At 41.3% G+C, this 11,471-nt stretch overlaps 1 long non-coding RNA gene across 1 annotated transcript; it reads right to left on the bottom strand.

Annotated features, from left to right (window-relative positions):
• Window positions 1–1,775: 1,775 nt before the first annotated feature.
• LOC144007256 (uncharacterized) lies at window positions 1,776–3,414 on the bottom strand. Its single transcript, XR_013280129.1, has 3 exons — window positions 3,267–3,414; window positions 1,978–2,207; window positions 1,776–1,852 (listed from the first exon to the last, which is right to left on the bottom strand). It is a non-coding gene; the product is annotated as an uncharacterized LOC144007256 (long non-coding RNA).
• Between the last annotated feature and the right edge of the window lie 8,057 nt (window positions 3,415–11,471).

The raw sequence follows: 11,471 nt of genomic DNA, 5'->3' as shown, positions 1-11,471 counted from the left end.
CTGCTCCAGCTGCTTCTTATCTGCCTAATTAGCTGCCTTGTCTCACACCCACACGCACACACACACTGACACTTTAAATTGTGGACCCAAGAACATAGGAGGGGAAGAAGGTGTACGAAACAAAGTTGTACAGGTTTATTAAATAAAATTGCTGTTGGAAACACTAAACTAAAAGCCAAATATTGTAAATACTATAACAAAGTACCAACAAAACACAATACACCTGACAATGATTCAACAAGGCTGAAAGTAAATACAAGCCAACTGACGAGACTGTTAAGATTCCCACCCTTTTTTTTTGTACTTCAATAAATTGACAGTATATTTATTAAACCTCCATTTATTTTCTACATATACAATACATACAATGAAAAACTAAGTTTGTATAATATTAATAAACAAAACAATTATACACTAAATACAGCACAAATGTAACAGTACCAAACCACTTGTCTGTGGCACAGTACTAGTCAGGTAATGGCCACCTCATGAGTTGCACAGACAGAATCAAACCCGGTCACAAAGTCTGCACCCACGCACATGATGAAAATAGGGGGCAATTATATGATTAAGAATCGTGATATAATGGTGACCAAATGTGAGAATATGTACTTCATCAAACGTGACTGGAATGACAGCAAGGAATCTGGAAAGCTTTTCCTCCTCCTCCTACAGAATCAGAATTAACTCCTGTATTAGAAAGTGGTTAACATGCAATACAATTCTTTTAATCATTTATTTTATTACCATATTTTTACATTTATTTTCCTACCCAGCCCATATCTTATCAGCAGATACCAGTGTGACTGATCCTGATGGTCTGTAAACAGGGGCATAGCCTGGAAGCCCATGGACAGATGTATTCTCTGCTGCTTTATCATTTTGTGTTGACAATGTGCAAAGAGCATCCAACACTGCAATCCTCTTCACCATTGTTTTCTCCATACTAATACCATTCTTGTGAGCTATAACTGAGGTACAACATGCACTCAAGACAGTGAGCTTCAAGCATTTGTAGGCCCTAGCAAATGTCCAAGAAATTTACTTACCCATATCCTTAATCCTGTGGTGGTATCGCTCAAAGTGGTTGCAATCACCAATCATGGGGTGGCCCGGCACATCTATTTGCTCCCCAGTGTGATAGCCACAATGGATGTTGGCCCGGTTTGGCACCTCTGCCTTCCATATCTTAAAAAAAAAAAAAATTCTTAAATGTCTAAATGCAAAGTAGCATTGGAGAAAAACAAACAAACTGATCGAACAGAATTACCCTCTTAAATAGTATGTGATGGTCACATATCTGAACCTGGAGTTGCCTTGCCTCCTTGTCAGTAAGTCTTGCCGATCTGATTGAGGACAGGTAGCTACTCAGCAAGATGTTGGCTTTGGTGAGAAGGTGGCAGTTGTTGTGGCCAAAGTATTCAGCAGAGGCTGCTGTAAATGCCTCTGGGCAACACAAAACATCTCTTCCTATTATGGGCCACATCTGAACAAGATGGAGCACCTCACAGCCAGTCGCACATGCCAAGTGATGAAGATCTGGAAGCTGAAAGAATAATGTGTTATGTAATAGATTTAATCTCTGCATGTAGCATAAAAAGTTACAAGGGATAGATCAATTAAAATGAACATGCAAAAGCATCATCTTTGGGTGGACTGTTCCTGAGTAAATGCACTGGTTATGTACTTATCTGTATAACTTTGTTACCTGCTTGAGCCAATGTGGTCTGTCGATTGAAACAATCGGATCACTAAGAAATTGTTGGACTTGTGTCATCAAGTTGTCCCAGATCAGACTTATCTGCAGTCTTCCAACACCAAGACCATCAAGGTGGAAGTGATCGAGCCTTGTCTGAAACAAAATACAAAACCAACTGTAGTATTGGCAACAAACAAACAAAACAGTAAAGGCTACATAAAATGAGGTTATTTTATCTTTTTTGGGTGAGTTTTTTTTTTTTTTTTTAATTAGTGTACCTTTCCCACATTTGTCTTGACAGACTGTATGCAAAAAAGCTTGCTCTGGTGAAAGAGCCTTGAATTGAAGGCGTCCCTGTGGCAGTCGGTCACTGGCACAAATGTCATTTTGGCCATGTGCATATTGTTTTCCAAATGTTTTCCACTGTCTTCTCCATAATAAAGTGGCAGAAATTGGAGTCATCACCATGTACACTAATAGGCACCTTTGGTATGTTTTTCCTTATCCTCTGAAATGGGGAAAACGGTCACATGAGTACAGCATTTTAAAACAAAGCGTTTTTCTTGACTTACAGTAACAACGGGGAAGTCAACCCCCCCAAAAATTCTTCAAAATAATATGTTATATGCAGCCCCACTGCTCTAAATATGGTAATTTGGTTGATATTGTTAGTGGAATATGAGTTTAGCAGCACAATCCAGCAGTTTTTATCATTATATATAAATAAAAGTTGACTTGACTTGATTGTCAGAAGGCTGAAAATTATATCACAGTCACTCTGGCAAATCAATCACAGTGTCACGTTGGGGGGGGGGGGGGGGTGGGGGGGTGTCGGAGGCAGGACCCAAATGCAGGGGGCAACAAAAACAAGGCAAGGCAGGGATGCAAGTAAAAAGGGGATTTATTTGACAAAAAATGTAAACCAGGGACTATGGAAAAATACAAATTAACAAGGTCAAAAACAAACTAATGACGAAAACACGAGGACAACAAGGCATGGCATGGAAAACTTGGGATGACTGGACAACAACAGGAACAGGAACAGCAACAATGACTCAACAAGAACTGAAAGAAAGCAGGGCAACTAAATACACATGATAACGAGAAAACAACAGACACCTGGGCAAGATACAAGAGGCTTGGGGAGCTGATTGATCAACACAGTGGGAAGGGAAGACACACTCAGGTGGACATGGTTAGACATAACGGGAAAAGGCAAGAGACAAGGAATACATGACAACCAAAAACACCAAAAGAAAACAAAATCCCACCCCCACAAAACCAAAACATGACACACAGCTCCGCTTAAGAAAACAGGAGAGCTGTGATTGGTCTTTGCGTGAGACCTGAGCAACTGTGATGTCTTCAGCAAGTGACAAAATGGCTGCGGCCTGAGATGGATAAAAACAGCTGCATTTTGCTGCATAACTCATATTCCAAAAATGTCATGTTAATCAGAACGTCATGTTTAGACCGGTGAGGTCACATATACAGTATTATTGTCAAGAATAAGAATGCTAGAATGTCAAGACCTTTAATGTGAGGTATCCAGCTTTTCTCTGCCTACCTTGAAAACACTGACACTTGGCGGTACATCCTCCTCCTTGAAACTGTCGTGTGACAGGATTTCTATTAAGCAAGAAAAATTGCTCTCTGAAATGCCGGAGGTTTCAAAGAATAGGCTAAGGGCTGCCTCAGTGAAGGAATTGAATGGATATGGATCCACCTGTAGAGGCAAGATATGAGCAAACATATGTCAACATATGACAACCCTTAATGTGGAAATTACATCATTTGCACATTAAGGGTTGTCATATGTGTCAGCTGTGTTTTTTTCTTATCACAGTAATTTTGTTAGTAGCCTAACCTTCAGTTGTACAGACAAGACTGCATACAGTAGTGCTAACGATACAGAGGAAATTTCCTGACCTTCGTCTTGCATCTCTAAAGACGCATTAGAAATTTAATTTACATTGTACTAGCCTTTATCTTAAAACCAAGAGCAGCAGTAGTAAAAAAATAAAATAAAAATAGTAAGAAAATATTGCAAATGGTTCATGAAGCTTCATTTTCCCATCACTAACATATAGCAAAGGAATGTTTTATCACAGCGCATCAATTGGACTATAGATGACAGTAATGTGGTAAACCTTATAAATTCATTATCATTATTATTATTATTATTATTATTATTATTATTAGTAGTAGTAGTAGTATTACGTGGTTGTTCATCTGTGTGTGCCCTGGATTGGCTGCCAATCAGTTTAGGGTGTACCCTGCCTGCTGCCCGATGTCAGCTGGAATAGACTCCAGCACTCCCGCGACCCTTGTGAGGAAAAGCAGCTCAGATAATTTATTATTATTATTATTATTATTATTATTATTATTATTATTATTATTATTATTATTATTATTAAGGTTTGTTATTAGCTTCCCATTTCATTTTCAGTATTATCAGTGCTTCCTGGCTCAGTAGCGTCCTCAATATTTATGTCCATAATGTCCTGAGTGATGACTTGATCTTCATCACGAGGCATGACTTGATGTTCATCCTCATTGTCTTCTTCAGAGTCCATTGTGAACTTAAGAAGCAGAAAAGTAATAAGTGGGCAATATATATATATATACATATATATATATATATATATATATATATATATATATATATATATATATGCCCTGCGATTGGTTGGCAACCAGTCCAGGGTGTCCCCTGCCTACTGCCCAGAGCCAGCTGAGATAGGCGCCAGCAGCCCCCGCGACCCTTGTGAGGAATAAGCGGTCAAGAAAATGGATGGATGGATATATATATATATATATATACATACACGCACGCACGCACGCACACCACAACTCGCTTTCCTTACCAAGAGGGGAATGTCAGTCAGCAATGTCTGTGAAGTCAAGTCAGTAGTTGTGTCAATATGAAGCCATAAAATGTCAAATGTCAAACATAGGAAAATTAAATACTTACCCTTGAATCGCAACAAAGAAGTGTTCCCTCGTTTTCCGCTGGGGTTAGGTTCCAAAAAATACCCGCAATAAATGAAATCCGCAAAGTAGTTAGCTTTATGTTTTACATTTATTATAAATGTTTAAAGACTTTCACCCCGGGTTTTCACCGGATGCGGTTGCGGTGCGTCTTGACTGCGTGCTCCGGACGGGTCAATTTTTTTGTCAATCCACACCGGCGCCGCACAGCTGCGGTCCGGCAGCTCCGTCGCCGCCCACTTCCCAACGTGTCTCGCGGGACCGCGCGCGCGCGATCATGTGGCATTTCACAACGACAAACATACAGAATGTCTGTGCTCTTCTGCTATGAGATTCCATGCAGCATCCTTTTTTTGGTTGTCCTTGTAAAGTATATTAATAACGAGAGTCGGGTCAGTGCGGGTCCACTCTTTATTTCTGTCTTCCCCGTCCGGCTGCCGCTCAGTACGGCAAGCGAGACGGGCACAACAAGCAATCGCGAACATTCAAACTCACAATACATTACAGTCCTTATAAAAAGGATGTGCCGTGTCATATATTATTTTGTGGTTTTCCACCTCCAATATAAACCTCTCCTCGTCCATGTTCGCTGGTGTCTAAACCGTGAATGAGCACATGGCCCGGCGACGCCCACGTCACGTTTTGCTGAAAGCTTGCGAAATAGGAGCTGGCGAGTGTTTTATTCTGAAAGGTAACCGGAAATTTATTTTGAAACTGCCTCGGTCTTCCTGTCCCGCTCGATGTGTTTTGTGCTAGCTTGCCATTTGCCGGAGGCCTACCGCTGCGGCGTCCGGCAAAAATAGAAAATAGGTCTATCCTTGCGGTAGGCTTGCGGCACGCCGCAGGCCTTCCGCAGTCGACACGCAACGCACCCGCAAGCGGTGTAAACTGCACCATTCGAATGAATGGAATCTAATTGCTTGCGTCGCCGGACCGCACCGCAACCCCACCGCAACCGCAACCGGTGAAAACCCGGGGTCACACCCCCCACCCACCCACACACACACACACCTGTCCCCAAAATACTTCCCCTCCCCCTCTCCTAGTCAGTTTCTCAGCTGAAGGAAAAAAACGAGAAGGGCAAACATAGATTCAACGTTAATTAAACATTGACCTTTCAAACGTTTTAATTCAACCAAAATACAACGTTGATTCAATGTTATCTTTTAAACGCAAACTTCAATGTTAGCATAATGCTGTTGAATCAATGTTGATTGACCAATCAATCTTCAACCGTAACCAAAAATCATCCATTTTAACCCTAATTCAATGTTGATTAAACATCTTTTGCTATCTGGGTATCTTGATGTTAGCCTTTTTATTTGATTATGTATGAATGAAATATCTTCTAATTATCACCTTGGCTTGTTTCAATGGATAACCCTGTAAGCCTTAGGATAGTAGTTTTTAGAAAGTATGTGGGTTTGAAATGTGTTTTTATTATGTTCGGGACATGGTGCGTACGTGAAGAAGGGTGATGGAGTTTTATTTTTGTTTTGTTTTGTTTTGTTTTTTTAGGGGGGTGCAGGCGGCAGTAACGATTCCAAGATATATTTATAGGTTATCCTGTAAGGATACTTTTTTTGTTTGTTTGTTTTGTTCTGTTTTGTTACCGGTCGTGCCTTGTTTTGTGAATTAAAAAAAAACGTTATTCTCTACAAAAATGGAACCAAACTAAAGCGAAACCTTTGTGGTTTTTGCTGATAAGGTGAATGAAGAAGAGGTAAAGGAGGAGGGGTGAGGAGGACAATTTCACGTTTAGGCTTATAGCTAGCGAAGATGTAGTACGTTTAACACTCTAAATAGTTTTATCGCTGTACGACGTATTCGAACTAAGAGATCCTAAGTAATTGTGAGTTTGTTTGTTTTTTCCTTTTAATTACCCCTTGTTAAATTAGCCTATAAGATATTATTGAAGATGATAGTCTGTAAGATTAGCTATGCTAAATCATCCCTGGGGCTAAAACACAAAACTACAAGATTTAATCAGAGCGTAGCAATCTACCGCAAGGATCTTTTTAATCTTAAAGCTGCTCTTTGCAACAACTACCTAAACATATCGTGAACAAACGTGTATTTTGTCTGACTATGGGAGATTTAACTTTTGATTGAACGATTTATTTATTTTCCCTACGAACCCCGTTTTCTTTCCGAAGGTACGCGTAGATAAACAATTTTTTACACACATATTTACACATCGGGACAATTTAGACTCTTTAATTTACCTACTACGCGTGTTTGTTTTAGGAATTTGGGAGGAGAAAACTCACACAGGGAGAACTCGAAAAGTCTACCCAGCAAGGCCGGAGGCAGGACTCGATCTCACACCCTCTGTCATGGTTCGGATCTCAGTCCTGTTGTGTTTGTTGTTGCAGTGCTAGTGATGAGGGGGGCGTTCCCCAGCGCCGCACCTGCAACTCGTGAGTAATCATGACTTTAAAAGGACTCCAAGGAGCAGCCAGAAGCTGTCAGATTATTACTTGCTCACCGTCGTGTCCAAGTATTCTCTGTGTCATCATTTGATAATATTCTCATCTGCTATAGTCCTTGTTTTGGTTCTGTTTCTTACGTGTGAGTAGCCACGTCGCTTTTTGTTTTATTTATATTTACCTACTTTTGCTTTTAAGTGTATGTTTGTTAGTTACTTGTATATTAGTGTATATTCTAACTTTCTCATTCACTTCTTGGTTCCATTCCATCACCCCATGCGAGACCGGACACGTCTACTTAATATCACTAAAGTCTGTTTAAAAATCATTGGACACCCTGTCAGAGCCTTATCTTCCTTTTGTGACCGACAAACTTTACGCTCTGCCCACCGAATCCTGCTCGATCCCTCTCACTCACTTCATCCAATGTTTGAGTGGCTTCCATCGTCTCAGCAGGCTGAGATTCCCACGCTGCCGAACACAGCGGAGGAGGACTACATTTCTCCCCAGAGCAGTAAATCTCTTGAACAGTGACCCCTCCTTGCCCAATTTTTTTTTTTTTTTTTTTTTAACTTGCTCGTATGCCATGGAATTGGCCCTCAGGGACAAAGAAAGTGTTTTTGAATTGAATTGAATATTTACCTACTTAAGGGATTTATTCGGCGGCACGGTAGTTGAGTGGTTAGCACGTCCCCCTCGCAGTTTTGAGGACTCCGGTTCGAGTCCAGTCTCCGGCCTTCCTGGGTGGAGTTTGCATGTTCTCCCCGTGCCTGCGTGGGTCTTCTCCTGGTACTCCGGTCTCCTCCCACATTCCAAAGATATGCATGGCAGGTTAATTGGACGTTCCGAATTGTCCCCAGGTGTGCTTGTGAGTGTGGATGGTTGTTCGTCTCTGTGTGCCCTGTGATTGGCTGGCAACCAGTCCAGGGTGTCCCCCGCCTACTACCCAGAGTCAGCTGAGATAGGCGCCAGCACCCCCCGCGACCCTTGTGAGGAATAAGTGGTCAAGAAAATGGATGGTGTTCATTAATTTTTAAGTTATTTGGTTTACTTTGTATCATTTTAAGGAGTCTGATGTATTTTATGTTAATATATGGATACTTATTTACACATCTACTTCTTATTCATTTACGATCAATTTTATTTGTATATTTATCTACTTTTGATATTAAGTTTATGATGGCGCTTTGAGAGAGCTCAGGCTGTTTGAAGGCGCTGTATAAATAAACTTGAGTTGAGTTAAATTAGGCACTGTTTTTTTTTTTTTATAAAGTCAAATTATTACTTTTCTGAAACTTTTTAGTTCTCCTTACGGTTACTGTGAAATGTTTTAAAATACTAAGTCCACCCAAAACAAAACATGTTTACACATTTTCTTTTTAACTTAACTATACTCCAACGTTAATTGCTACAAAACTGAAACAGATACAGATGTACCGCAATATTCTCAGGGTCTTACAAAATCCAATACAATGAATCGGTGAAAATGGATGGGAGCGAATATGTTGAGGGCTGTATGTAGCTTTAATAAGGAATTTTGTGATCAACACCCGCATCAAAGAGTAAAATTGTTTGTCTCACACTCGCGCTTTTACTAGCTGTGCAAAACAAATGAGCAAATATTTGCAAGTATGGGATCTGCATCTTTGTAAAACAGTGTACTTTTAGCTAAGTAAAGACTCTGTTTTATGACGTACACTAACTAGTATTGAATGTTTACTTAGAATATGGATTTTTTTTAACGCTAACCTAATTATTATACGGACGAGTATCTATACTTTATGTTTTTTTACGGAGTATTAAATGTCTGCTTGTGTTTTTATTTAATGCGTACGTCTACTGTTAAAATTTGTAATCAACATTTACCTACTCGATTCCTGTATTGACTAATTATTTGTGAGGCTAATGTTTTACTATTTAAAGTTATTCCGAGAGTTTACTTTAGCGATGTCTTTACACACTTTAAACGTCGGCTTAGAATATAGACCCCTTGTGTTTTACTGACGAATATTATCATCAAATGTTTTATCCCGGATTAAAACAGGGGGGACTTGTTCAAAGATGTTTTATTTTACGGTAAATGTTTTATAATAGTCGCATACTGTTTTTTAATGTGCGAAGGAATCAAGGAGACTCTCTGACTTTCATTTGAAAAAAATCTGTTGTTTTTGCGCCACAAACCTTTTTTTTTTTTGGTCTGTTTCATATGTGCTACCTTTGTGAAGGTTTGTGACTTTGTGCAATAAAGATTCGTTTGTCATGGCCATTAATAGACTCGGTTTTCCCTTATTAAGTTGCTATTCTGCCTTTTGTCCTTTCAGACTACCGTAGCCTGGCGGGGGAGAAATGTTCCGCTTAGGGGGGCGGAGTGTTCTGTTGCCGGGGGGAGGAGTGTTCCGTTCTGTGGTATGCACTCAGATACAATTGGTCCCGGTAGCAAACACAGAGTCCTTTCGCGCGCGAGGCGAATGTGATAACCGCTACACCATGGAAAAGTCACTGGCATTGTCTTTGTTGGCAGGGTTGGCAAACAGCATAGCTTGCTGGCATTCCTGATTTTAGAGACAGTTTCCCCTCTACGCCTGTCCAGGTAGCAAAACCCGAGTCCTTTCCTACTTAGTATAGTGGATAGTATTTCTGCCTGTCCCGCGGAAAAACGGGGTTCAATTCCCCGATGGGGAAATGTATGCTTGTGCAATTCACTTTTTGGAGACTCCGTTTTCATTGCAAATACAAAGAAAATTGCCCTGTTTCCACCCAGTTTCGAGCAAGGGACCTTTCGCGCGTGAGGCTAATGTTACAACCACTACACCATGGAAACAGACGCTGACATTGTCTTTGTTGGCAGTGTTGGCAAACAGCATAGCTTGCTGGCATTCCTGATTTTAAAGACAGTTTCGCCTCTACACCTATTCAGATAGCAAAAGCAGAGTCCTTACCTTGTTAGTATAGTCGATAGTATCGCCGCCTGTCACATGGAAGACCGGGTTTGATTCCGCGACGGGGACGTGGATGCTTGTGAAATTCACTTTTTGGATACTCAGTTTTCATTGCAAATACAAAGAAAACTGCCATGTTTCCACCCGGTTTCGAGCCAGGGACCTTTTGCGCGTGAGGCCAACATGATAACCACTACACCAGGGAAACAGTCTCTGGTGTGTGTCCTGTTGACAGGTTTGGCAAACGGCATAGCTGCCTGGGTTGCTCAATTTTAGTGACAGTTTCCCCTCTACGCCTGTCCAGGTAGCAAAAACAGAGTCCTTTCGTACTTAGTATAGTGGATAGTATCTCCGCCTGTCACGTGGAAAACCGGTGTTCGATTACCCGATTGGGAGGTGGATGCTTGTGCAGTTCACTTTTTGGATACTCAGTTTTCATTGCAAATACAAAGAAAATTGCCCTGTTTCCATCCGGTTTCAATCTAGTCGTTTCAATCGGTTTCAATCTAGCACGTCATGTTTGCCGTCAGTCGGGGCATTGCGCTCGCGGTGGGCGCCGCCATTACGTGACGTCCACGGCCGTAGTTGGCCAGAATCACTGTTTAGTAATGTTACTTAGTTAGGTACATCGTACTTTAAGTAATCAGTTCATGTTTAGTATGTTGTGCACCTTCCTAGTGTGTCTATAGTCATTCATGTGCAAGTTAAGCTAGTGTCTGTTTATGTGGTAAATTAATAATGTTGCAGCCTAACTATTATTATTTAGACAACCACTGTGTGCTAATAAGTAATGCGGTAAGCTCATACACTGTATCATTTCTGTCTATTACAGAACCACACACACACACACCCATTCACATCCTCTCACTCCAGCTCTACAGATACATTCACACTTTGTTCGCAACCACATAGATAATACCATGCACACACAGAGCCACAGAAGGACTCCAAGCATCCCTAGTTAGCCTGGCACCTGTACCCTAGTGGCCCCTGCCTGTATCCCTGTACACCTGTACCTACCACTGTGCACCTATTGTAAATTGCCTGCTTTTGACGTTTCAAGCCCTGGAATAAAGGTGCAAGTCCACATCTTCGCTTCATCATTCCTTGTGTTCTGACCGACACCCCGAGGGCGAAAAGAGAAATACCCAAATTGAATCAGACCTATACAGTCCAAATTCTTGCCTCCACAACATTGTGGTCCTTTGGGCCGGATTTCTTCTTTTACCTTTGGACATGGAGCCTGAAGACTGTGGAACAAGACCAGACTGTGGGCGTCAGACACGCCCCCCCGCCCATCTAGAAGACTACCATGTCAACTATATTGGGCACAGAAAACGAGACAGGCACGGGTACGAAGAGGAGTGGCCATCCCATAAACCGGCAGCGGCCAAGATGACCCCGCCTTACTTC

This window comes from Festucalex cinctus, chromosome 19 (assembly GCF_051991245.1).
Source record: "Festucalex cinctus isolate MCC-2025b chromosome 19, RoL_Fcin_1.0, whole genome shotgun sequence".
Classification (NCBI taxonomy): Eukaryota; Metazoa; Chordata; class Actinopteri; order Syngnathiformes; family Syngnathidae; genus Festucalex; species Festucalex cinctus.
Note: the sequence above shows the minus strand (reverse complement) of the source record. Positions and strands in the feature narration are given on the sequence as shown.